We start from the raw sequence: 19,966 nt of genomic DNA on the forward strand, positions 1-19,966 counted from the left end.
TGAGCCTTGCCTCAGTTTTTTGTTACAGCACAGTTATCAACATTCTCCATACTGGGTGAGTTTAGACTGCATGCATCTTGCTGTTTCAACTTATCCCTTATCTTATTCTTATCCCTTCTGGTACCTATGGAGATAGGTTTGTGTTTTGAGCCTTACCTATTCAGGGCACACTGTGGGTGACAACAGCCTTTGCCAGTATCCATACGGCCTGCACTGATAGGTGCACGCCAGTCCTAGCAGGTGGTGCATCATGTCATGCTCAGCATGTCATCCCAGACTGGCACACATTGGGTCCCCTTTGACTAACTGCGATACTTCAGTCAATTGTTGCACTTGATCATCTCGTTGTCATGTTGTGGCATGATGCTTGGTGAGGGTAGGATGTTAGTCAGGGTCCTCAGGTGTGCATATAGTACTTGGTGTTACATTACTTAACACATAGCATTCATGCCTCAGGTGGTGCTGCAGGGCTGCCTCTGTTGGATGCACATATTACACTTCCCTGTACATGTTTGAGAGCAGGTTGTGTCACGTTAGGCATCCCTGTTACTATATGAGTGAGTCAGAGAGGGGTATCATTCCCAGGGTTCCTACTGTGCCAGTGTATGTACTATGCGTTGCCTCTTTGCCAAGGCCAGGGCATACTGGGCACGCCTCCTTCTGCCTACTGGGGCAGGCTCAGGTTGTTCCTCCTCCGAGTCACGCTCTGCCTGTGATGGCCTTGGCAATGGTGGGGGGCTGTTTGGCTCAGCCCTATGCTGGTCCTGCTGCAGCTGTTTTCGCAAGATCATATTATGTAGCATAGCACATACCATGACAATTTGGGTACATGTAGTTGGTGTGTACTGCAAGGCTCCACCAGATGTGTCCAGACACCGGAACCATGACTTGAGCAGCCCAAACACATGCTCTATTACATTACGTGTTTGTGCGTGTGCCTCATTATGGCATTCCTGTTCAGGTGTGTGTGCATTTCTGATGGGTGTCATCAGCCACGGCTCCAGTGCATAACCTGCATCCCCCACTAGGTGTCTGTGCGGGATGTCCCCATTGGCAAATGTCTGGTACAGCTGCGTCAAATGCCAGATGTGGGAATCGTGGTAGCTCCCAGGACAGCCAGCACACACATTCATTATTATGCCCTGGGCATCACACACGACCTGGCAGTTGATGGAGGGGAAGCCCTTGCGGTTGATGTATGCCCTACCCGCTCACCGGCTGGTGCTTTGATGCGTATGTGCGTGCAGTCTATTGCACCCACTACCTCAGGGTATTCCGCTATTTGCTGGAAGAGACGCATATTGCTGGCCAATACCTCATGGGCATTGGGGAAATATACATGATCACCGACATGTGCTGACATGGCATCCAGGAACTGGTGCAGTACCCTGGAAGCTGATGTCTGTGATATCCCCATCATATCACCAGTTGGTCTCTGGAAGGTACCTGTTGCTAGTATTCTTAGGCCAACACATACCTTGGTTTCCACTGGGATGGGTTCCCCTCTGTTGGTTCTGTGTGTGAGGAGTGGCCTGCACAGCTCCACTATTTGCTGCAGGAGGTCTCTGTCCACTCTATAGCGCTCTACTATCTCCAGCTCATGTAACCCGTGGTAGGTGACCCTGGGCCTGTACACTCTTCTCCGTCTCCTCACTGTGGGTTGTCTGGCACCATCTGCATTGTCACCACCCTCAGCAAGTCGCCTATGTCTCATTATGACAGCTATGGCAGCTCCTAAAATTTCTGCTCTGAGTTCAGCTTTTTCAGTTTTCACTTCTGATAACTTAACTCCTGTCTTGCAGTGTCTCTTGAGAGAAACATTCTGCACTGCTGTTTGCAGAGTTTTAAGTGCTGGGCTGGGCTAGTATTCTGCCTGTACAATTGCCTGCATCTAATTGTTTTCACCTGCTAGCTCCAGCAGTATTCCCTGCTAACTTCCTACTACATCTGTTGCTTCCTTTTTCCTTTCTGTTTCCTCAGGGTGGAGCCGTGTGCAAACCAGCAGAAACACGCTCACAGTGGCTTACACGCGCGCACACATACTTACACAGTTCAGAATCTGCTTATTCGGTTTTAAACGCGTGCATGCCCATGCAAATGGTGTTAAACATCTCCCAACACGCTCCCACATGCTCAGTCTGCCTTACACGCACGCACACTGTCTTACTCGTGCTTCATGGCGCGCACACGTGCGCATACACGTCCAGCAAGAAACTTTGGTGTAGGCAACAGTGTACACCTTCCATTTCTTGACTTTCTCATGTTTACTTAGTGGCACACCTCTTTCCTTGATATCTGTCTGACATCTGTCATGTAACTCTAACCTCCAATGAACTGCATTTCTTTCTACCATTCCCCCCTGTGATGTCACCTATCTCCTACTCTGTTCCTCCCCCTTATGTAACTCTTACACTACTCAGAATGTGCTCATTTGCTATGTGACAGTGGAATTCAGTATCCTTACACTCATTTGCATCAGATTGCCTACTAATGCTTAGTTACATCTCTTAGACTCAGCTTCCCCCCTTAGCAACCACTACACGGTGGCCATGTTGGTTTTGCTCTGCTGGTCCCTGCATTGACATTCCATGTATTGCATAAAACCTACATTTGTAGGTTTAAAACCTTCGTTTTTATGTTCTATACAGCGCAGCCCGCTTTGCTGGGCTGCACTGGGTTTAAACATCGGCAATCGCCGAAAAAAAAAATTATATTTCCCATATATTTGCATCAGGTTACCTTGCCAATGGCCACATATTTGGCCATTGGCATGCTGCCTGACACATATGCACCCTTTATTTAGAGCTGACATGGCTCCATTGCCGTTTTTGCAGAAACGTACTCAGTTGTCAACTGAGTACATTTCTGCAGCTAACACGGCTCTTACACGGGCTGTTCTGGGCTTCCTGGATCGCTAATCAGCCTCATTTGCATGCTATTCAGCTGCAAGTGAGGTGATTAGCTTATCCACGCCACTCTGTAAGAGCCGTTTTAGCTTGACTCTTACACGGACTTTGGGCTGTTCCTGGATCGCGAAGGCTGCATGGAGTCTTACACTACTCTTAGATTCCGTGCAAGCCTTCGTGAATCCTGCCCATTATTTCTTCTCAAATACACAAGCACATGCTAAAACACACACACACACACACACACACACACACATATATATATATATATATATATATATATATAAAAAAAATATATATATATATATATATATATATATATATACACTAAGTCATATATATATATATATATATATATATATATATATATATATATTCATATATATATATATATATATATATATATATATATATATATATATGTTGTTGTCTTTTGGCTTTTCCCGGTTAGGGGTTGCCACAGCGGAACTCCGGTCCGCTAATGATTGGCATAGATTTTCACGAACGCTGAGGTGCCAGCTCGACATTCAACCTTCAATGAAGGCACGCCCATTTACACATGTGTTTTGAGCGCTCACCCAACCGTGGGGAGGACATGCAGACTCCACACAGAAGGCAATCCCCGCACTCCAGCCGAGAATCGAACGGGAGAACCTCTTGCTGTGAGGCAACAACGCTATATATATATATATATATATATATATATATATATATATATATATATATATATAGATAGATATATATAAAGAAATAATGTATTTTATATTGCTAATGACTTTAAGGGAACTAGTTCTATTAATGAGTTGATTGAGGGAAAGCTTTCATTGGTTATGAGTTGTATTTAAACTGGTTTTACTTTGTTGCATTGTCTGATGAAGCAGCATGCTATGGCTGCGAAAATGCCTACTCTCTGAATAAATGCTCCTGTTTTAAACATTTATTTGTGTGGTTCAAGAGAAGTTTATTGTCATCGTATGGTTCACTTTACAGTTTTTGTTTGAATTATATATTAACATTGTATATTAAGAGATCTAACTATACTGATTAGAGCACAATGTATAATTAAAGATAATAAATGTGTCTCATACTGCTTGAAATTGTCTTTTTTTAATTTTCCCTTTCACATCACCTACTTTATCACATATCTTCGACTAAATCTAAGGTCTTTGTCAACTCTTCTTGCATCAGAAGTAGTTAGAATTCTCTGCCAATCTTCCTCTTAGACTGTTTGTATCAATTGTCTACCTCATTTTCTTACTGACAATGTAATCATCATAGGCACTGGCCTCCCCCATTTTACATTTAAGCACTCTGAGTGGTATTGATAAGTGAAGATTCCTACCCCCATTGGTAATCAGGCTCCTACTCCATCCTTCTTACCAGCCTATCTATAGGTGATTGGAGCCTTCACACCTCCCGCCAAATCTCAGTTTCAGTGAATGAGCTTTCATTACCCCACAGCCTATATTTTTAACAAACAGACTGACTTTCAGTTATACCTGTAGACAACCTGGAAAATACATGAAGCTGCCCAGTAAGCAGAAGTGGCAGCCATTTCATCTCACAGCTACCACCCAGCAGAGCTGCTACTTACTCCAATATGAATTCTGGTAGTGAACAGAGTATATTATTGACACCCCTTGCCTTTCACACTGTATGAATGTGAGTGCATCATTTAGCAGTACCCCTCACTGCCATGCACTACAGATTCCTGCCTGCGTGCTGTCATGATGCCCAGGAGGTACATGGCACTTGTCATCTGTGCCTTATTTGCACTCTGTATGGTAGTTGGTGCAGCATAACACATTAGCTGTTATTCAGCTTGTTTCATACTTGGATCCTTTCCACTTGTCTTGGAAGTATACCTTAGGACACTCCACTGTCGTTTCACAGTAGCTTCTAGCTAGCATGCTGAGTTCTTAAATCTCATCCAGTGGTACTGAAAATTATAAATATTAATAAATAGCTTATTACTTCTAGTATCTAGCATTTGTTTGAGTGCCCATGTACCAGGTGTTGTTTTAATAATAATTTTTTTGTTGTTGTTGTTGTTGTTGTCAAATTAAGAATATCAATGCCCAGTCCTTTATATAACTTCAAAACAATTTATTCTATATTATCTTACATCTATAACCTTAAAAACAATTTATTCTACATATATTATAGCTACTGCTAGCCAACAATGGGTAAAATGACAGTTTTAGATATACAGATAATTAGTCAAGCAACAGGAGATACTGCAATAAAGTCTTGGAAAACACAACTTTTATGTAAAAATAGCAAATATTTATTACGTAGTAACAATTTCAACTAAAAATAAGTGAGACCTGTAGCATCATTGCTTTTAAGGCATGCTGAATTACTGCACTGTACAATACGTTCCTTTTTACAAAGTAAGAAAAAAATTGTCTTCAAAACACTTAAACGTCAAGTGTAGCAATCAAATGGTGTTATGCGTGATTTTATTTCAAACATGGAAGGTATATATGATCTGAAACTGGAGCCATGAAGTATAGTGTGCTAAGACCTTCATTTCTTAGCCTAGTGAGTAAAATGTCATATTTGACTGAACAGAGAGGGATAGCAGGAAAATAGCACTCTTTCCTGCAATTAGGTGTAAATTGTCCTATGGTGTAAGAAAATCAGAGTTGTTTTGTTTAGTTGGGTTGTATGTGCAGCGGTAAAACACAGTTATGTTCTTTCTATATAAATATATTTCCTTATGCAGCTGTTAGTTTTATGTTGTTTGGATATGCTGTGGCAAACAACACAGCATGATGTCGGTTACCTGTAAATAAGTTAGTTTATGTAGCTGGGAGTTTTGTGAAGATAGGGTTATATGTATATTTTGGCTGGATAATAATGCTCTAACTGTTGAATTATTGTTATATGACCCCTTATACCTAATGCTACTGCAAATACTGCTATCTCTACAGAAATTTATTTATTGACTACTGACTATGACCATTGAAAAGCTGCAGAAATACCCTACATCCAAAGTAATGATAAAAACACACACACACACACACACACACACACACACACACACACACACACACACACACACACACACACACACACACACACATATATATATATATATATATATAGAACCCTATCATATGATAGAAACCTCATTTGACTGAAACACATTTGACTGGAACCATAAGACTGAAATTTCATAAGACTGAAAAGTCACTTGACTGAATCCCATAAGACTGAAACCCATAATACTGAATTTCAACATACTAAATTGTAAACTGTACTATGTAAAACCAGACTAGGTGGGGGGCTATGCCCCCCACAACCCCCAATATTGGGGGCTGCACCCACGCCCCCCTAACTATATATACTAACTCCAGGATTGCACTACAGTGGGGAAAAGGGTATATACCTTTCATTTACCTTACAGTAATCTACATGCTGCCACTACGATGCCCTTTTTCCCATATACCTTTCACTTACCTTACAGTAGTCTACATGCTGCCACTACTATGCCCTTTTAGTATGTCAAATGAGGTTTCTATCATATGATAGGGATATATATATATATATATATATATATATATATATATATATATATATATACATGGGAACTTAATATTGTTGACTTTATAGTTGATCAACATCTGTTTAGGTGACAAAATCTGGGCTACTAAACAGATGGTTGACAGTTGTGCAAGATCACACAATATTCGGGGCAGGAAAACATGCCCTTTCACCAATATTGAGCGATCTCAGAGTTAGTATATGCAATTAGGGTGGGGTGTGGAGGATGCAGTCCTCCACATGGAGGTGCACAACATTGTTTTTTTGCTTGTTTTTTCTTAGTTTTGCATGAACCGAGCCTGTTGATCAGCACATGTGTAATAGCATGTTGATGTTTACAATGTCAGCATTTTCTGGTTGACAATGTGAATGTTGATGTTTGGGTCATTAGGATGAAACTCAGTAAACTCATATTTTTATATATATATACACACATATATATATATATATATATATATATATATATATATATATATATATATATATACATACAAGTGTGTGTGTGTGTGTGTGTGTGTGTGTATGTGTGTGTGTGCTCATATATGGGAGTAGGGCAGCACTTCGAACATTCTGTTAGTCATATGTTCTTAATGCTGGCATAAGCAGTTGTAAATACCTTTGACTGCAGGATGCTGGTATTACTTTATGGGAGGTCATGGTACAGCAGGGAGTGGGAATTTTCCCTTTCCTCACTGCTGTGTGATCTTGGAGTTGGCATATATATGTAACAGGGGACGGGGGGGGGGGGTGGGGGGGGGCAGGTGATGCAAAAAAAGAAATAGGTTTTCTTTTGTTTTTTGATATTTCAGTTTTCGACTTAAAACCTTCTTAGTGTGTGGTTTTCAGTGTGTGTGTTATTCACATTCATGGGAATATAACATATATATATATATATATATATATATATATATATATATAAAGTTGTTACTGATGGAGTTACTGCATATCAGCAAATCAAATGGCATTAGAAATACTCAATTTAGGGATCTAAACCTCTTTTGCAACATCAACAGAATGGTTTGGAAGGACATGTATATCTCGCAGAAGATACCGCTGCTATGGTGTAGACTCCCAATCCTCATAAAACAAAGTTCATCCTTTCCAGTTTCAAGCACAACTGAAATCTATGGATGAGAAATAGATAATTTACCCCGGGACTGCCCCCTGTATTGTTAATGGACAAAGGCAGCTTCAAAATGCTTTATCACACCATCATGGGTCCTCTCAAATTATCTATGGTATGATCCCACTTATTCTCATTTTTGTTTGTGTCTTTCGGCTTTTCCAGGTTAGGGGTCACCACAGCGGAACTCTGGTCTGCTAATGATTGGTAGTGGATTTTTACGTACCGGGTTACCAGCCCTGACACACAACCTTCAGAGAAGGCACGCCCCGTTCATGTATGCCTCCACACAGAAGACGCTCTAGCTGAGAATCGAACAGGACAACGTCTTGCTATGAGGCGACAATGCTCTCATTAGGGGTAATATATAATTAGTGACCATGGGATGGGTAAAGTCAATCTATAACCAACTGTAATAGGTTATTTCAAGCACAAAAAGGGAAATTTGTTAGATTTAAAATGGCCCACAAGGACAGCTAGCCTAGTACTTACCTGTGAACCTATAAAGGTAACCAGTGCAGATCTAAGACAGTAGTGAAATAGAGCAACCCACCAATATCCCCATTATCTGTGATGAAGTAAATGAGTCATATAGTTAAACAATATATTCTCACATAGCAGATACAATCCTAGTAAAATTATATATATATATATATATATATATATATATATATATATATATATATACATACACACACACACACATATATACACACAAACACACACACACATATATATATATATATATATATATATATATATATATATATATATATATGTATATGGGTCCCCTTCACATGGTCGACTTTTCATAAAGTCGACTTTCATATGGCCGAGACCATATGATCGACTTTTGAAAAGCTGACCATAGGTTACTGGTATCTCCGCACAGTGCGGAATGGGAAAATTTCCCACTCCGTACTGTAGTGTGATCCCAGAGTTGGTATATTTAAGTTACGGGGGTGTGGGGGCAGAGCCCCCCATGGGGGGGTGCAGGGGGGCAGAACCCCCCTGCTAACAGTTTAAGGAAAGTGTTTGTTGTGTGTTTATGTTTACTTTACATAGTCGGCATTCTGAAAGTCGATCATATGGTCTCGGCCATATGAAAGTCGACTTTCTGAAATGTCGACCATGTAAAGTAGTCCCATATATATATATATATATATATATATATATATATATATATAAATGTATGTATATGTATGAGTTTAAAATTATTTATCTAAGAAACTTTTCATCTAATCAGAAACCATCTGAAAAATTAATCTAATGCATGTTTAGGGTGGCATTCATAGTCCTGGATTTCTTACATGCATCGAGATTATCTGTGAAGACTGCCAATATGCCTATATGGACATAAACTAAGCACAAGTTATCAGCTCTGGCTAAGGAAATATGAAGATGTTTTGATAAACACACCTACGTAAGGCAGAAGCATAAAATACCTGAAGATAAGTTTATGGGAAAGACTACATGAATGCTTTGTATGATTTTGTATGTACTCAAATATTGTAGACAAACGTGACTATGCATAGTCAAGCTTGAAAGACTTAAGACAAGCAGCAGATTCCAGAGCTTTTATTGTCAGTATTTTAAAAGATAAAGGTGTTTGTTATGTTTTATACAGGGGCATCCATATGTGGGCACTCAATTTTTTCATTAAAGAGTGGAAATGAGGAGCTAGAAAAGACTGAAAAAGAGGTGACACAACGAAGTGCGAAATGCCACAGGAACCACATCAAAAGGGTTGTGATGGAGGAGGTGGGAGTGGAGGAGCACTATGTTTTTGCAGGGGATAGACCCCCTATTTTTTTTTTCAAATTTTTTTGTATAAGAGGTAGTGTGGGTGGGAAGTAGGTAAGAGGCTGTAGGACGGAGGATAAGGGAAGGAAGGGGCTGATGAGGAGTGGTGCCCAACAACAATTTCACATCCGCTAGGTCTCAAAGTTTTCCTACTGCAGTGGAGGACCCTAGTGTTGAGTGGGTATGGGCCTGTGCTGGTGCAGTGGTAATCTTTGACTGGGGCAGCAAGTCTTCCACTTGGTAAAGAGAAGCCTCGATTGGCTGAAGCTGTCTATGATCTTCTCCACCATATCTCCAAACAAGTTCTGAAGCTCCTGTTCAGTGATGATTGCCATGCTGCCAGATGCCAGGGCGCCTACAAGACCAGTGCCACCTCCCCAACCCCGTGAGGATGTCCCTGGATGAGCAGCAGATGAAAGTTCCTAACCTGGTAAGTACATGGCTGGGCTGCTCCTGAGGAAATTAAATCTGTAAAAAAATTAACAGAAATAGAAGATAAAGAAAGTAAAGATGGAATTTATAATCAAATAAGAAAAAGAGAGAAGGGGGAGAGAGAGAGAAAATACATACAATAAATTCACACAATGTTAGACAGCATTCAGTTTATTATAAGGCAATTTTCTTTTTATAAATTTTTATTGAACTAAAATGGAATGTATGGGAAGTGCTTATGATGGAACAATAATATAGGAACTGTTTATGTATACTTGGGAAGAATGAGTGTATTGCTATCAAGTTTTGATGGTGTTTACATTTTGTAGTTTACTATATTAGCATAAATGATACGCATTTTTTGCAAAACTGTACTGAAACCACCCTTAATATATCTAATAAAATCAGTTATAGACAACATACTGTAATCATTTTAGGACTTCTGTCAGTATCCTTTATAAATACTTGTAGCTATATACATAATAAAATCAGTTAATGACAGAATACTGCATTTATATATTCACATATATTTTAAATATGATTGCAGTACTGTACTGAAAGCACTGTAGGCTTTCAATTACTATCCATTATAAATATTTGCTGTTATATATAGCAATGAAATTAGTTAAAGGCAGAATACTGCATTTATTACTTTATTCATGATTACCAGTGGCTTCAACAAATCTTTTGAGTCTCCTACTATGTTGTGCTTCATTGTAACTAATCTCCTCATCTGCTAGATGGAGAAGACATATGGAATTGTTGTTTACATGTATTTCACCTTTTTTCCTTAACAGTGCTGCTCAAAGTATTAATGCAATGCAAGGCATTTTCTGTTGCATTTTCTTAGTATACCTAAACACTTCTACAATATGCAACACCACCACTGATCAACCATTCAAAACTAAATACATCACTATTCCTATTATATCACTCAGCTGGCCTTCCACCAGTAAGATTCTTTCACTGATTTTCACAAAGTTCATCCAACAGGCCTAGCCTCTTTTTAAGAATGGAGCACCCACCCCAACTCAACTTATCCTCAAAAATCTTAACATTTTAACTCCAGCTAACGTATACTCCTTTCTGTCTAAATTTCGACTCTGTTGCTCTCATAACTCATAATTTTTTGAGACTGCTAACCAGGCAGTATAAGATGAGTATATTCTAGAATCTCTTAGCAACACACTGGGGGGAATTCAGTAAAGCCTACATAATATTTATTTTTGTGTACGCATCGCAGTGCAAAAGATTTTAAATTCAGTTAGTGTCACTTAGCTGCTCGCCAGCATGTGCAAACAAGAAAAGTTCTGTGTGATGCAAATTACCTTTTAAGCTGGTGACTTTTTATGCAAATGACCCAGGTGGAGTGATCCAACAAGCATAAAAGCATCCATGCAGAACCTGTGTCTGTGTCCATAGTGTACATGGAAATTTTCCATGTACAGGACTGTCCATGGAAAGAAGGGGATATAAAAGTCTACAAATATGGACATAACTCCCCTGAAATGGTTTGATCACATACAGTGATGTGTGAAAAATGCATTGCTGATGTCTGCAAATGCAAGGAAATATGTAAAAATTATTTTTTTTGTTTAATGATTTTGGCATGTTTGCACTGTGTGCCACAGTATGCAAACATGCCTAACTGAAAAAAAAAAGGAAAAAAGTATTTTATAATACTTGTCAAAAATGTATTATAGGATGTTGTGCCAGGTCTGTACAATGGTGCATTGGTGCTGTTGCCTAGGACATACAGCTACGAATCATGTAGTTACCAGGTTATCAGCATGGATATGTATGTAAATGAGGTGAATTTGTTGAATCGCTAAAAGGAGCAACTATGTTGCAGACACCTTCCGTTTAGGTTGCTACATCATGTTCATATTAGCACTGCATATTGATGCCAGCAGGGGGTGTGTGTCCCATTACTTTTAGGAATTGTTTAAGGCCTGGTGCGTGTGTTTGCGTGGCACGCCACATAGCTGAGTGTACTCACGTGAGGCTTAATGTGTACCCACAGCAGACTAGTCATGTAACAGTCAAGATTTTGTAGGAGTGAATAAGCTATGCTGAGTGATGCAGCACACAGAGGCATAGTGCACACCAAAGTAGGGACATTAAATTATGTTAATTACAATTTAGGCAGGTTAAATGCATAATAAGTTACCAATCATACATGGTGGACCTACAGCAGACCTATATAAAGTATGCATACACCCTACAATCTTTTTTCCTCAGTACTCTGAAGCATTGGAGTACTGACTTGGAAATTTTAACTGATGAGATAATGCTAGGGGCTGCTGCAGCTATACTACAGCTGCATGTACTAGAGGCTGAAGTCAATGCTGCTGGTGCTGCTGACAATAGGCCTAGTCTGAGAAGGAGAAGAGTGTTCAGGCTCAGGGTAACCTTTTAGAAGCTACATGAGCTGGAGATTGTAGAGTGCTACAGGGTGGACAGGGACATATTATAAGAGATCACTGAGCTCTACCACTGTCAACTCAGAACCAGAGCCAACAGAGGGGAACCCATCCCAATGGAAACAAAGGTATGTGTAGCCCTTAGGATACTAGCTACAGGTACTTTTCAAAGACCAACTGGGGACATGATTGGGATGTCACAGGCATCTGCATCTAGAATACTCCACCATTTCTGGGATGCTATGCTACCACATGCCAGTGACCACATAGCGTTCTCCCTTTCCCTGAGTCGAAGGCCAGTAATATTCCACAGTTCTACCATGTAGCACACTACCCTGAGGTACTGGGTGCCATAGATTGCACCAATGTACATATCAATGCTCCACCTGGTGAGCAGGGTAGAATCTATGTTAACTCCAAGGGGTACCACTCCATCAACTGCCAGACCATGTGCAATGCCCAGGGGATTATCCTGAATGTGTGTGCTGGCAGCCCTGGCAGTTATCACAACTCCCATATCTGGTGAACATCACAGCTGTACCAGATGTTTGCTAGGGAGGGACATCCCACATGGCCATTTAGTGAGGGATGCTGACTACGCCCTGGAACCATAGATGATGACATCCATCAGAAATGCACACACACCCACAAAAGAATGCCATAGTGAGGCACACAAATAAACTAGGAACATCATAGAGCATGTATATGGGCTGCTAAAGTCAAGTTTCCAGTGTCTAGATAAATCTGGGGCAGCCCTGCAGTATTCTCCAGCCACATGTGCAGATATATTCACAGTATGTGTTATGCTACACAATATGATCCTGAGGGAAACAGCTGCAGCAGGAGCAAAGGGAAGGCATACACAGCCCTCCAGCAGTACCTAGGTCACCACAGCCACAGTCACAGGAGGACTTGTAGGAGTAACCCTCTGCTGATGTATCTATAGGCAGATGTAGGTGTGCTCAGCATGCCCTGGTATTGGCTAAGAGGTAATGCATAGCACATTCACTGACATCCTATGGACTAGGGATTAACACCTTACTCCTACTCATGTACACTAATTAAAAATGATGGCAGGCAACCCACACATCCTGTACTTACTCATGTATTGGCTGTGTACTGCTTGCATCAGATAGATTCAGCCCTAATGTACAGGTGTGTCATCTGCTGCATTTGCAAAATAAGTCCATATCCTCCACAGTACTCATAAGGATTATAATGATATGGCTTTGTATGTATGGATCTGGTACATTATGCAAGTAAATATAGTGGGCTACTTGCACAGAAGTTCCATCCATAGGGGACTACAGATACCCATTCCACTACCTTGTTTCCAGGATTATTCACTAGTCCCCAGGAATGGAATACTCATGCAGACCTTCTGCAACAGCATACTGGTACATCTGTCAAGGGAGATGTTAGACAATGGAGGTAACATAATAGTCAGACTACTGTGTATCCCAGCAGAACAAGTGGTGGTGTTCCACCATCCCCAACACAGCAGTGTTCCCTTGTAACTGCTGTAACACACACTCATCAATGGTATATCAGCATACCAGGCAGTCTCAGGACAGTAACAAAGAAATTAATCATACATTCTCTATATCTTACTTAGCACTGGAATAACTATATATGTATGTCTGCAGTTGAATGTGTGATGAATGAATGCTGTCTGTCATGCAGCCTATGTGGCTCAAAGGACTGGGGCAATTAGGTTGTGTAGTAGCATTTAGGGTTCTAGATACAGACATATATGTATACATATTCTGTCTATCAGTATCTCAATCTCCATATATATATATATATATATATATATATATATATATATATATATATATATATATAAATGTATATAAAAATCTATATAAACACATGTCTAGCTATATAGATAGATAGATAGATAGATAGATACAGATATTTTATATACATAGACACATACATTTATGTCTGTACCTATACATCCACATAACAAATATACATATATCATACACACACACACACACACACACACACACACACACACACACACACACACACACACACACACACACACACACACATCCATTTATAGTTACGCCCTTGTTATCTACAGATATATGTTTATATGTCTGTGTATGTCTGCAGTGTCCTACATACCCTGATATTGGTGATTAAAGCTGCAATATGACACATATATAATGTTGCTCAAAGGATCAAATGGTAGGGTTCAACATTAGATAATACACTTCTCTGCAGCCCCCTGTGCTGCCGGATGTCACAATACATACATCAACAGGTGAATAGGTGGTGTTACGTAATATGTTGTGTATGCACTCACTGACAGGGCACATTGTTTTTGACCACATGCTTGCCCATCCAAATGCAAACAGCCACATATGGGCAAAATGGCTACTGCAGACACATAGCTAATGTAAACAACATTTATCTGACTGCAAGGCTACTAGATGTAGAGAACAGTTGAAAAGTAATGTCACTCTATAGCCCACATGTGCTGTTCAACACAATCCTAGTTTATATACCCTAGTATTTGCCTGCAGTCATGGGTAAATTAGACTTAAGCCATGGCATGTGCTGTGAATACTATGATCTCTATTGTGCAACAGTAGATAGGTATGGAGTTCTAATCTCACTCTGGTCCACTTTGTGTGTGCATGCATCTCCCTGCATAACAAATAGGAATCCCATATTCCAACGGGCCTGCACTGTTTGGCCATTGCAGGTGCTGCCGGCCTCCAAACCCCTTTCTTCCACAAGGCCTGTTAATGTCATGTACCTTAACACCACCAATTGCCATAGCACTGTCAGATTTAAGCCATTGTGTGTGCTGGAACTGCTCTCATCTGTAGAGTGAAATACTAGACAGGTAGGAGTTCTAATTTCACTTCAGTCCACTTGGTGTGTATGCATCCCTCTGCATAACAAATGGGAATCTCATATTTCAATGGGCCTGCACTTTTTGACCCTTGCAGGTGATTCCAGCCTTCAAACCCCTCTCTTCCACAAGGCCTGCTGATGTCATGTACCTTAACACTACCAATTACCATACAAATGGGAATCCCATGTTTCAATGGGCCTGCACTTTTTGGCCCTTGCAGGTGCTGTCATCCTCCAAACCCCTCTCTTCTACAAACATACTGATGTCATGTACCTTAACACTAACAATTGCCATAGTAATGTCAGACATAAGCCATGGCGCATGCTGCAAATACTGCTATCTGTAGTGTGTAACACTAGATAGGTAGGGTTCTAATCTCATTCCAGTTCATATGCTGTGTTTGTGTGTGTGTCCCCTGCAAAATAAATGTGATCACCACACTGATTTCGACAGAGGTGGGATTTTGCAGTACTTTGGCTGTCGTAGGTGATGCGCACCTACAAAGTCCTGACCAGAATAAGGCCTGTTGATGTCATCTACCATAACATTACCTAAAGAGATTTTAATAGCACACTTGAGGTGTGGCACGTATGTCAAGTACTGTGAGTTCTATTGTGTACCTTTAGATAGGTAGGTGTTCTAATCTAATTGGACCCATCTTAAATTGTGTATGCTGTGAACTGTTTTGTATAAATGAATTGAAAGTGGTAGTATTCTCACTGTAGCCAGGTGTGTGTGTGTGTGTGTGTGTGTGTGTGTGTGTGTGTGTGTGTGTGTGTGTGTGTGCAGATGTTACAGCATTTTACTTCAGTGTATGGGATCATAGGACCACTGGACAGCAGTAGCCTAATGGACACAGGTGACATCAAATTCTAGTCACATTCTAATCCTTATTGCACATATGGCACTGTCTACAAGGGACACACACAGAAGCCCTGTGGTGACTTGACAGTCATCCATGCAATCATGCAGATTGCATCTGCAGAGGGCCAATGAGGTGCACTGCTTACCATTAGGTGGGAGTCTGTTTCAGCAGTTTGTGACAGTGTGGTACACATATCTCCCCCACCAGCATGTATTATTAATGTCATATACTAGGTAATGGGACCTGATATCAACCTAGGCTACAGCCTACATGAACACAGGCAGGGACTTGCAGCACCTGATTACCAGCTTTGTCCCAGCCGAGTGGAGGATGCCACAGTCTTCCCTTTGCACAAAAGTGGAGTGCCCACTGATGCAGCAAATTATAGACCAATCAGCCTAAGTAGCCTGATCTGCAAGGTCATGTGATGGAGTATTAAGGAACTCATTAACAAGGACATTGGCAACCTCCAAACACTCAATCCCGTATAGTTTGGTTTTGTCAGGTGAGGTTATGCCTGTTAAATATGGTTGACTTCTTTGAGACAGTCTCCAAAGCCATGGATTAGGGGAAAATGATACATGCTGCCTACCTTGACCTGGCCAAAGCCTTCAATACTATTCCCCACTCAGGTAGAACAGATAAACTCTCTCAACTAAGCATCACTCTTTATGTTACCAGATGGGTGGCAAACTGGCTCACTGAGAGAACCCACCTACTCAAAATAGGGGAAGACACCTGAAGCAGTAGACCTGTAATGAGTGGTGTATGCCAGGGATTGGTCCTGTGGCCTATGTTGTTTGAGATATAGTTTGATGAGGTGCAGGCCAAAACCAGTGGGCTATGGCTGACCAAGTTTGCAGATGACCACAAGCTGGCCACTGTCATCAATTCCCCTAGTGATGTGGACATCCTCCAAGAGGGTCTCACCCAAACAAATGCCTGGTTCTGAAAACATGGCCTCAGACTGAACACTAAACAAATGCCTCAACATCCCCTTTGCGGAGAGTGATATCCCCATAAATTATCACAATAATAACAAGGATCTAAGTACCCAATCAGTCATGAGGGATATGGGCACCCAGGTTGATAGCAAACTGAATTTTGACCATCATATTGCCTCCATTGTACAGAAAGCTTTCTACATGGCCCACTTCATTAGGAAGGGTATGTCATCCAGGAACAAGGAGGTCATAACATCCCTGTATTCTCCTCTTATAAGACAAATTATTGAGTACAATGTCTCTTTCAGCATGTATCTCACAAAGCACATGCAACAGCTGGAGAGACCACAAAGGTTTTCACTAGGATAATCCAGGGCCTCAAACGTCTAACCAACACAGATAGGCAAAAAGCCCTGTCCCTCCAGTTTCATACAGACTCCTCAGAGGTGACCACTGTCTGGCATACACAGCAACCCTGCCTTGATGGGATTGCAGCATATATGCAAGTCAAGCTCCACTTGAATAAACCTCACGTGTGATCTAAACCTGGTCTGTGACATCAATAGGACTTGTTGGCGGGACAGATTTGTGTCCCAGAAACTCCACCTTCTATGGACTCCCTCACAATGCAAAGCCCAGTACCTCATTAACCTATTGTAAGTGCAACTTGGATAACTGGATGGGGATCAGAAAATACACCCCTGGGATTCCACCTCTGTCCCTGATGGACAGGGCATTGAGTGCTAACATGTCAGAACACAGGCTAAATTCTTGGGCAGCCTTGTAAGGGCCTCAGGGCCAATAGCCTAGTAACTTTCTATGAGCCTATGTCCTTACAGTGGATAATACATGTACCATTCCACTCATAGAGTTACAGCATGTCCAATACAGCAGGGTCACACAATGCCCTGTATGTAAGGCAGACATCACTTTTGAGTAGTCTATATGACACAAGGTATGACAGTAATTGCCCACAATCCTGTAGGTCAAATACTGTGGACTTGAAGTTCCCTTGTGAGGAAAGTTTGTGTTGTGTCCAACTGCCAGTGGTGCTTGCAAAGGTACATGAGAAAATGGCCATTGCAGTGAAATATTGGCATGCTGAGGGAAGAGCACACATAGGTTATAAACACAGTATTATTGAGTGACAATGCCCTCACTAGTGACATGAGCATGATATACTACCCATCTTACCCCTGGGGAGACATGGTGATTTATGGTAAAGTAGGTGTAAACCTGTGTGGCCAAGCCTGTGTGCCCATATATATCACCCCTGAGTATGTACATCAGGTGTGGCTAATGAAGTGCTGCTTAACAGGGACATTGCTGTTACTGATAAAAATGATATTACATACACATTTGCACAGGGTTACAGTCATAAGTATGCAAACAGGCATATGTTCATGAAGACCCTCTTGTGGGAAAGTGACATAACTAGGAGATTGTATGATGGCTCCCAGTTTGCTGTGCCATGATGTGCTTCATGTTTTCCTGTCAGCTACAGCCAAGTTTATGCAGTTGTACAGGTCGCACACCTTGCAGTGAAGATGTGGATGTCTGTGCATGCACAGAGAACTTATTCAACTCTGAAGTCATTACTCTGTCCTTGCTAGTCTGTACTGCATGTCAGGCTACCAGACAGCACACTGGATGTTGTGTGACATGATGTAGGAATATAGACATATTCTGGATACATAAATGTACATTCTGACATACATTGGACAACTGCGGGTACACACCCTTTGGTCAAAGGTGCCCACCCCTCTGCAGTACACCTCAGATCCCTGGCATGCAGACATGCACCATGATGCTGATGATGGTCAGTCTGCATAAGCTGCTGTGACATCCTGACTGGACAAACATCACTGCTTGCCAGAGCAACCTTGCATATGTATGTCAATGGACATTGTACATTATAGTGTGACATTGCAGCTGTGCTGCAACTCACCATCTACATATTACCCTACTGAAACCAAAGAACTTTGGAATATTAGACATAATACCTGGCACACTGTAATGATTGCCCTGATTGCTGCTCAAGGCATTTACCTGGTAAAGGGCATGTCAAGGCTACAGAGCCTTGCATGATGTGGGACAATTATGTGGATGAACAAACAGGCTGTGACCTGCATCTCATGTGAAGTTTGATACTAATGTTTTGCTTTTAGTGTGAGATGAGGTGTCAGGACATGGTGTCCCAGGAGAGAATGGTTGTGCTGAGACCAGCAGCTGTAATAGCCAGTCATCGGCAATTCAAGGGATGCCCATCTTGGCAGCCTTCCTCACAAGGTAATTGTGTCAGCACAGTACACACTATTTGAGTGGTGTACAGCTGCAGGATAACTGTGTAAACAGTGCCTTCTTACCTTTCCCAGAGTGTACGTATGAATTCCCCCCCCCCTACTACTTGCCTATGGTCTCTACAGACACAGACATGTTGGTAGACTACCTTCCTGGAAACCATGCTGGAATTAAAGTCAGTACATAGTTGCACACAGGGCAAGTAGCATGTAGTGACAACTGGTGCCCCCAGATGTCTCAGTAGTGTCACATTTACAGCCACAAAAACACTTATCATGGAAATGATCATGAACAATGTAGTACATCTGCAGACACTGGCCCAAATCCAGTTTGTGTTGTTCAAGGTCAGAACATGTCTACCTTAAGCTTTGTACTGAATTCATTGTTACAGATTGTGATGTATGAGGGGAAAATGACTCACCCCACCTACCAGGCCTGACAATGCATTTGTCAAAATTAGGCCATCAGGCATTGCGGACACACTGTGGAGGTGGTTTACAAACCTGCATGTCAGCCATTGGATAGCCAAGTGTCTGACAGTCATTATCTGGGAAGATAGTTTTTTGTAGACCAGAGCTACAATGAACCCAGTCATCAGTGGGCTACCCATGCACATCGTTCCTGGGACTACTCCTCCTAGCCATTCTCTTCTCTGCAGTCACGGCCACTGTCACTGACCTCAGACTGGTGACATTTGCAGATAAATGCAAATAAGGGACTGTCATTGTTTCGCACACAGAACCAA

Source organism: Protopterus annectens, chromosome 4.part1 (assembly GCF_019279795.1).
Source record: "Protopterus annectens isolate FY-2018-M chromosome 4.part1, PAN1.0, whole genome shotgun sequence".
Classification (NCBI taxonomy): Eukaryota; Metazoa; Chordata; order Ceratodontiformes; family Protopteridae; genus Protopterus; species Protopterus annectens.